The following is a 9,159-nucleotide window of genomic DNA, read 5'->3' as shown; positions in this document are numbered from 1 at the left end:
ATCATGAGCTGAGCCGAAGGCAGAGGCTTAACCCACTGAGCCACCCAGGGGCCCCCAGGCTGTACTAATTTTGATGAGAATGTAGAACAATGGGAACTCTTATGCATTCAAGTAATATAAGTCCTTGAGAAATTGCTTGGCAGAATGTAAATACCATTTGACTAGCAATTCTATTCTTGCACCCAATATATAGACACTGAAAGACTTACTCAGGAAGATTTGTAGCATGATTCTTGGTCTTAGCCCCAAACTGAAAACAACCTAAATGTCCATCAACATTTAAAGAGTAGATAAATTGTGATATAATCATACAAGGAAATACCAATCATCAGTGAGAATGAGTGACTACTACTTAATGAAACAACACGGATAAGTCTCAAAAACCTGATATTAACTAAAAACATCCAGATGCAAAAAGAGTTTTCATATCCTATAATAAAGTCCTGAAGCAGGAAGTACTAATCACTGGTGATGGAAGTTAATAATTGTGACCTATGGGGAAGGAGGTATACTGATTAGGTGGGGTCATGGAGATAGCTTGAGGTGCTATTACTGTCCTATTTCTTGATCTGCAATCTGAATATATAGGTATGTTCAGTTTGTGAAAATTCGTTGAGCAGTAAACTTGTATTTGTCATACCTAGATGAAATTTTACATTAAAAAAATAATGCTTTGGCTTAGAGCAATATCCTTTTAAGAGCTACTTGGCGACAGATAGAGGGCCATATATAGAATGCGATCTAATTCCCTTTCTCATCTTATTCCTTTCTTTTGCTCTGGAAGTAATAACTTATTTATTTTCCCCCTCCATTACCAGAAATGTGGCAAGTACAGAATAGATGGTGGCTTCTTTTCTCAGGATTAATTTATCTTTCTGAAAATCACTCAGCTTGATGTCTCTGGATGTATACTAAATATCCACGGGAATGTCAGATATCAAAATGAAAAAGGCAGAAAACAAATAAGGTTCTTATTACTCTGTACATTTTAAGAATGCAAATGTGTATGTGTATCTGCGAGTTTTAAAGGCTGAATCTTCTAGGAGTGGCCAAGGGGAAGACTAGTCAGAGTGAGAATGCCAGTGCTTCACGACCTTCAAGAGTATGTATCAGTAGCGGGAGCAGGTGTCAAGGGAAAAGAAGGGAAGATCGATAAAGTCTTCTGAGATTTGGTTTCTCCAGCACTGAAACTGCAAACAGATGTAAAGACAAATTTTCATTTTTTCTAGGGGAACCATGTTCTCCACAGTGGCTCTGTGACAGATTTTGCATCCCATTTCTATTTGAAATAATCACCTCATCAGGCCTTTGCTGGTATTGTAACTCGCTTAATGCTCTATTGTGTGTAGCCTGCAGCCTGGCAGGAGCAGGACGGGGGCAGAAAGTCCAGGCAGAAAGGGTCTCTGAGCCAGAAAGGAGCAAACCCAGAGAGAGTGGGTAGGAATGAATAATTTTCCTGCTATCCCCTTATAATCATTTACATTACTGTCATTCTGCCTTTCTGAATTTTGGCCTTTAAAATGTTTTTTTTTTTTTTTTAATTGTAGGAAAAATGAATTGTGTCTTATTCGGTTCTAGAGTGATTGCAATATGAAGGATGCACCAAAAAGCAGCTATTGAGTTTGGGACAGGAGTAGGGTGACCAGGCGTCCAGGTTTGCCTGTCTATTGGGTGTCTCCATTCCCTATCAAAAGTGTTCCAGTTTGTCCAATACATTATATGGTCACCCGAGATCAACATTCACCCTAGATCAACATTGATTTTGAATGGGGGCTTAAGGACTCGATGGGTGATTGTGTTGCTAAATAACGAGGAAATAAGCTATGTTTTAGTGCTGAAGAAATCCGTTCCTAAGAAGTAACAGTCAGGGGGTGCGTGGGTGGCTCAGTGGGTTAAAGCCTCTGCCTTTGGCTCAGGTCATGATCCCAGGGTCCTGGGATCAAGCCCTGCATCCGGCTCTCTGCTCAGCGGGGAGCCTGCTTCCCCCCCTTCTCTCTCTGCCTGCCTCTCTGCCTCCTTGTGATCTCTGGCTGTCAAATAAATAAATAAAATCTTAAAAAAAAAAAAAAAAGAAGTAACAGTCAGCTTGTCTTAACAGTAAAATATAGAGGCCTTTTACTGAAGTAATAGATGCATGTAAGCATGTTCTTTTGCACAAACTCTAAGACTATATACGTATAGAAATATGCAGCTGTTGGCACTCAGCAAAGGGAAGCCACTTGTATATTAAGTCTACGTAAGCTTTCTATGATGATGGATGTTTCTGAGTGTGAAGAGAGAAAATCTGTGAAAATCAAAAGGCAAACTGGAAGAAGAGACTTTCAGAAGTCCAATATTATTTTGCTAATTTATGAAACTCCACTTATTACCTCTTAACTTCTTTGATCCAGTGAATAATTTGATTTTCACCTCTGTGGGCTGACGCTTCAAAAATACTGAAAGTTTTCAGACAGAATTTGACCACGGTTGCATGACTCGGAATTATTTACATCTTGCTTTTTTTTTTTTTCATCAGAAATCAAAATAGAACACCTTCCATAAACTATTGGTACAGAAATAAGAACAATTATGATTATGAGATGCTTTCTTTGCCTAGTTTTTATCCTTCCCGTCCCATATTCTTTACTACCTTAAGTATTGTGTTTTGGGGTTTTATTCAATAGTTCTTAATTATTTCTTGTGTTCACATATAGTATTTGGAAATTCATATGTGTGCCAATTCCCTGAAGGACTCAGGGCAAGAACAGCGTCCAAAATTGCCTTTTGACATGAGGGAGGAAGGCACAGGCCTTGATCGTTATCGTGGGTTAGGCTACATTTTAAGCAATTGCCTCTGTTTGTCCGTTCCTTCTCCCTGAGAAGACTGGTCTCTTTACTAAAAAGGAATTTTTATGTTCAAGAAGAAGTTCAACTTTTTATTAGAGCTGGAGTCCTCTGTTTTATGCTCATTTGGAGGGAAGAAATCTCACCATTGAGCACACATGGATACCCTGCACACGTACATTCATGTACATACACAGACGCCAAACATTTGACTTGTAAAAATGTAAGAAGTCAACAGACTTCTGTTGCTTAAATATCCATTTTTGTTCAAGAACTCCTTTGATGTCATATTTAAAGACACCCTTATTTCAGTATTATTGTGACATTGTAAATTACTGCCAGAATCTGGCTCATTTGGGGTGTAAACTAGAAGCCAAATCCAAAAGGAAAAGGGAGGAACATGGCAGTTGCAGCTGGCTAACCTCTTCAGTGTTCCTCATCTCCAAGTGCCCCTTCCTGGTCCAAGCAGCGATGGCACCTGAAACCACTCTCACTGGCCTCCCACAGGTGTGACTCTGCTCTTCGTCTAGCCTGACCAAGATGGGGAAAACAAGGCAAAACAAGATGGAAGTTTTACATACAAGCTTTTAATAAGAAACTTAGGGAAAGGAAAACACCAAAAAGCATGGAAATGGATGAGTCCACTGATGAATGGGAAATATCTCATCTTTTCACTCTTAACAAAGCGGCTGGGCAGGCAGAGCTCACATGACTGACAGTCCTGGTTTCTTTACTGGCCATACCTCATTGTCTTGGAAAAATGCTGACTGGGACATACCTCCAGCCCTTTTTCCAATCTTTGAGCTTTCCTTGACCTTCTTTATTTTCCTGTTCTGCCCATAGGTACTTAACTTAGTGGAAAAAATGGAAATCACAGAGTGAGACAGCACCTTCCCAGAAAGAGTCTCTTTCTTTTCCAGGGTAGACCTCAGAGCCATCCTTTCTTAATCTTTAAAGTGTGTTTTTTGAGAGAAATCTAGAAAATCCTTTATTTAAAGAAAATAATTCACCCTCCAGAAACCACCATTCTTAGTATTTTAAAATACTTATTTCTAATATAGTCATTACTTTCCAGGTCAATAAATATTATTCAAATATGTTATTTAAATAACTTTTCATTCCATTATGATGTTTCATAACTTAATGGATCGCTGTCAGACATTAATATTATTTCTAATTTTTTACCATTAGATGACATGATGAATGAATGTCCTTGCATAGAAGTCTTTCCACTTTTGGAGGCATACTATCTAAGTTACTCCAGAAAGGCTATGCCAATTCCATTTCCACTAGTAAGTACAAGATAGCTTTATACTGCCACATCTTTAGTAGAACTTACAATTTTTAACTATATATTTTTCAATTTGATAGGTAAAGAATGTGTATCCTCATGTTGAGGCGGAATGTTTAAAACAAAATTCTATTGACTGATTGTTTACTTTATGAATTTCTTATTTTTGTTCTGTCTTATTTGTCCAGTGTATTGTTCAGCCCTTACTATACGGTGCACTTCTTTTATTAGCCTTTTTTCTTCCTTCTTTCCTCTTATCCTTCCTTCCTGCTTTCATTCCTGCCTTTCTCTCTTTTTCTTTCTTTAAAGTAAACAAATTTTACTAGAAATACTTATTAAAACAACATTAAAGAAATAGCGCTTCCAAGATGAAAAGATTTTCTGTTGACTTTGATTTACAATTTGGAGTGGGTATTTAGTGCTTGTTCCTCTTAAGAAGCAAAATATTTCCACTTTAAGGTGTAAAAGAAAGAGGTTGAAATTTTAAAATGAGTTATTTTTTCTTTTTCTTTTTTTTTTTAAAGATTTATTTATTTATTTATTTGACAGAGAGATCACAAGTAGGCAGAGAGGAAGGCAGAGGGGGAGGGGGAAGCAGGCTCCCCACAGAGCAGAGAGCCCGATGTGGGGCTTGACCTGAGCCAAAGACAAAGGCTTTAACCCACTGAGCCACCCAGGCACCCCGAGTTATTTTTTTCTTTTAAAACCCTTGGTTCCCTGGGGCACCTGGGTGGCTTAGTCGGTGAAGCATTTGCCTTCAGCTTGGGTCATGGTCCCAGGGTCCGGGGATCCAGCCCTGCATCAGGCGGGGAGTCTGCTTCTTCCTCTCCCGCTGCTCCTCCTCCCATTCGTACTCTCTCTCACTCACTCTCTCTTAAGTAGATAAATAAAATCTTTTTTTAAAAAAACCAGAAACATTGCATTTCCTGTTCCCTGATAGTAGATCTAATAGTTTTTATAATAGATTTATTTTTCCCTTTTTCTGCCTGCTTTGATTTATGCTGAATTAATACAGTATGTCGATTCAGTAGTGCCTGTATTAATGAATAGGATACAAGCAATGACATTCATACTCCAAAGCATAATATAGAAGACACAGAAATGCAGTCTAGTCTGCAAATTTCTTTTTTAATGCACCACCCACCATAGGCTACTGTTTCAAAAATCACCTATTTTATTAGTAAGGACATTTGGACAAATTACTTATACTTCCCAACCCTTACATTTCTCAAACACAAAATGAGGATCCTTGTTGTGGGCTTGGGTTTTTTTGTGTTTTTCCCTAACTTTTTAATAGATCTGTAGGCTCACTTGCACTTGTAGGAAATAATGCAGAGTGACCCTGTATACCTTGCACTCAGTGTCTCCGAATGGCAACACGTGGTATAACTAGCACACTCTCACAACCAGGGAATTGTCATTGGTCCAGTGCACTGACCTCAGATTGCACCAGGTTTATTGGTGCGTGCGTGTGTGTGTGTGTGTGTACACTTTGTTCTCTGCAGTCTGGCAGTTTCCTCACTGCCTGGCACTTACCTGTCCCATGGTAAGCCCTAGACAACTGTTCAGTAACAATTCTTGTCTAGCTAGTCTTTCCTCTCTCTTTTTTTTGGAAGGAAGAGCATCTTGAATGGTTCACTGTAGTTAAAATGATGGTGCCAAACTCACACTTAATCTCTTTTTTACTCCCAGGCTTTTGCAGGGAGAACCTCTGAGGTTAGGGACCAAGAGAGGGATTGACCCGAACCTTAATCGCTGGGCTCATTCCATTACGCTTCTCTCCTGAGCTTGTCAGATGTAGGGATCATCTGGGGCAGCGCTTCTCACACTTCTGTGTATATACAAATACCTTGGGGAGCTTGTTAGATTACAGGTCTTGATTTAGCAGCTTGGGAGCGGAAGCTGGTATTCTGCATTTCTAACAAGTTTTAGGTGATGCTGATGGTGCTGGTCCACTGACAATAACTTATGTAGCAAGAATCTTAGAAACTTGCTTGTGTAAGTGTAGGAAGATTAGAGTGGAGTCTGGGAATTTGTATTTTTATCTAATACCCTGCCCAGGTCTTAGTATAAATTACTTTTGGCAAACCCTGAATATCTTTTATACCATCTCCATGCAGTTTCTCAATTCTTCTGGTTCCTTTTCAGTTACAGACACTGTTTACCTTAATATTGTTATTTGAAGATTTGGTGCAATCAATTTTTTTCTGTTATTTTATTTTCTTGGCTTGGTTTTTGTCTTTTGAAGGCCAAAAATCCAGAAGGAAAATTGGACTCTTTTACTGAAAGTTTAGTTCAACTCTTAAGAGCTTTAAGGTATTAAAATATTTTCAGTGTCATTCCATGACACACAAAGATTTTATCAGGGCTTTAAAAAGTCTTCCTAAAGCTGTCTATAACAGCTCTTTTCCTGATCGAAATAAATAACACATGGGACTTGCAACCCAAAATTTCTTATCATCTCCGAATTTACTCTTTCCAGGTCCAGATAAAAAATAGTGTTTAATCCCCCAAAGAGATAGACAGTTATGTGAGCTGGTAGTATTGATAAAAGAGAATCATGGCCAGACAGGAATGGCTGGATTCAACCATAAAAGTTGAAGCTGTGTAAATCATCAAATAACATGGGAATTGGAAAACATCATTATAAGCAACTTGTGGGAACCCCTGATGTTTTAAATTAGCCATGAAATGTGACTTGCTTTATAATATTTTGGAGCTTCTAAAGATCTCAGCTTTTAAATTGAAATTTTCCTATTTGGCAGCAACACAGCAGGCCCGCAAAATAATTTACAACCATTTACTTTGTTAGTTATCCCTTTTAAACAACCCTCAAGGGGAGGAAAACATTATTAATCCCCATTTTTTGGATGAGGGGACTGAGGTATTAAGATGACGCAGAGCTTTGATTTAGTGCACACTTGGAGATTCTTCGTCCCATTCCAAGGCCCTCTCATCTTTACTTAGGTCAGCATGCCTGCTCTTATTATTTTGGCTTATCTTGGTGAGGAACGTGGACTCAATTTTCAAGTTAACTTAAGCCACTTAGAAAAATTGGGGCAAATTGAGCAGTATTCCTTTCTCACACTGATGGACCAAGTTCAGTTTTGCAAAGCTGTATTTTTTTTATTGATGCCATTTGTAACTTGTACATCTTCATCGAGGAGTTCATACCATAGGAATACCCTTTTAGAGGAGCTGACTTAAGTCATTTTCAATAATCAAGTAAAGGAGAGAAGATATTGTAATTCTTTTTTTTTTTTTTTCTCATTCATTTTGTTCCAATTTCCAAGGAATGTGTATGTGGGAGTCATCATTGATCAGGAGATATGGTAGTTCTGAGTTGAAGTATGTATCTGTATGTATCTGTACATTTTAAGTGATGCTGATTCTTAACATTTCATTCCTTAGTAAAATAAACACTTGACCTTGGTGTTGCATACAGTTATTTGAAAAAATCTTCCATGTAACCTTGTGTATTCTGCAAAGCACATCTTAGAAGATGAGGTCGCTGACGCTCACTCAAAAGCTGAAGAGATTCTCTAGTGCCAAGGCAGGAATGGAGCCCCTTCCATTCCCGTCCTGTGGCAAAGGAAGTCATTGAAAATAACACAGGGGTCATCAACCCTCCTCCTGGACTGAATACATATTTTACTGACATCGTTTACATATTGTTTCTCAAAGCACAGTACCCAGAATCACCTCAAATTCCTGGTTAAAAGAAAGATAACATTAGCTTATCTGAAACAGGGTTGGAGGAGGCAGTCTTGGAATCTGCACATTAACAAGGCTTTCAGGTGATGTGCATGCTTACTAGAATCTGAGATCCACCGCATGGGGTTAAAAGGTTTGGTTTGCCTTTGTTGTAGAAGCCATTCTCTTGCTTAGGGAAATTGTTTGCAATGTGTGGGTAACTGGCATTGCTTTGTTTCTCCACAGAGTGAATTTGTTCTCTGTAAGTTTCAGTTACTTTCTCACTAAAATAGCTTACATCTGGCCGAACTATCCAGGTTAGCAAGATGCCTGGATGTTCCTGAAACCTTCTCTCACTGAACATCTTGACCCACATAGGTGGACTCCTTTAAAGGAGACTGCAGATCAGGTTAAACAGCAAGGGTTGTCCTTAGATTTACTCCTCCTGCTGGATTTGAGGCAGTGGGCAAGGTGACAGAACACCTCTGTTTGCTACAGAGCCTACAGCAACTTTTCTTGGCTAGGCAATTTGCTTTAACTGTCTACACCTTGATAACCCTTTTCTCCCCCAAGGGCTAAATTTGATATCTCCTTTAAACTGCATAAACATTGTAACGAACATAGAACTCGGCCATGCAATAACCCTCAGCTAATGGTGGCATGAAATGTAAAAGGGCATTCTGCGGTCTCTGTTGCTTCCTTACATTCTGCCCTATGTAGTCCTAGTGCATGAGTTTCAAGGTGATCATGTTCCAGTTACCTGGAGTGGAACACTAGGTGAGAAAACTTGGTAAAGTATAATGTATAAAGAGAAATAAAATGCAACATCATTACCATGATTGTCATGAAAAGCGATGTCAAATCAAGTTCTCTTGTTTGGTTTGTTTAAAGGGGCAAAAACAAGGCATTTTTCAGGAGAAGAAAACCTAAAATACCGGATTCCATGGTTCTGAAATAGTGCATGCTCATGTAATTTTCCCAGAGCCTTCATTTTCTAAAATCTCTTTATACAGAAAACTATTTCTTCCATCTCTAGTTTCATTGTTGTATGCATATTCTTGACCATTAACCCAAACCGTAGACATGGGCAAGCAGTATAAGAAACACCCAGGTTTTTTGCTGAACCTAAAGGGAGCTTTAGACCTTGCTGCAAAGAAGGGAGGAAGGAAGAGGAAACTGGTGTGACTGGTCAAACTTCTCAATCCTCTTCAGTTTCCCTTCCATAAAATCAAAGGGGATTGTATCAGATTATGTTTAGTGTAGTTACCAGGTCTAAAGCTAAGCCTCCATGAGACCTTTTAGGAGGGGAAGGGAAAGGAAGAGAAATATAAACTAGGAGAGATAAGTGGAGG

General features: G+C 38.8%; 1 non-coding gene across 1 annotated transcript; it reads right to left on the bottom strand.

The window, feature by feature from the left end:
* Nucleotides 1-7,344: 7,344 nt before the first annotated feature.
* Nucleotides 7,345-7,437, bottom strand: LOC132017063 (small nucleolar RNA SNORD116). Its single transcript, XR_009404143.1, has one exon. It is a non-coding gene; the product is annotated as a small nucleolar RNA SNORD116 (small nucleolar RNA).
* Between the last annotated feature and the right edge of the window lie 1,722 nt (nt 7,438-9,159).

This window comes from Mustela nigripes, chromosome 4 (assembly GCF_022355385.1).
Source record: "Mustela nigripes isolate SB6536 chromosome 4, MUSNIG.SB6536, whole genome shotgun sequence".
NCBI lineage: Eukaryota > Metazoa > Chordata > Mammalia > Carnivora > Mustelidae > Mustela > Mustela nigripes.
This window is presented reverse-complemented; position numbering and strand designations above follow the sequence as displayed.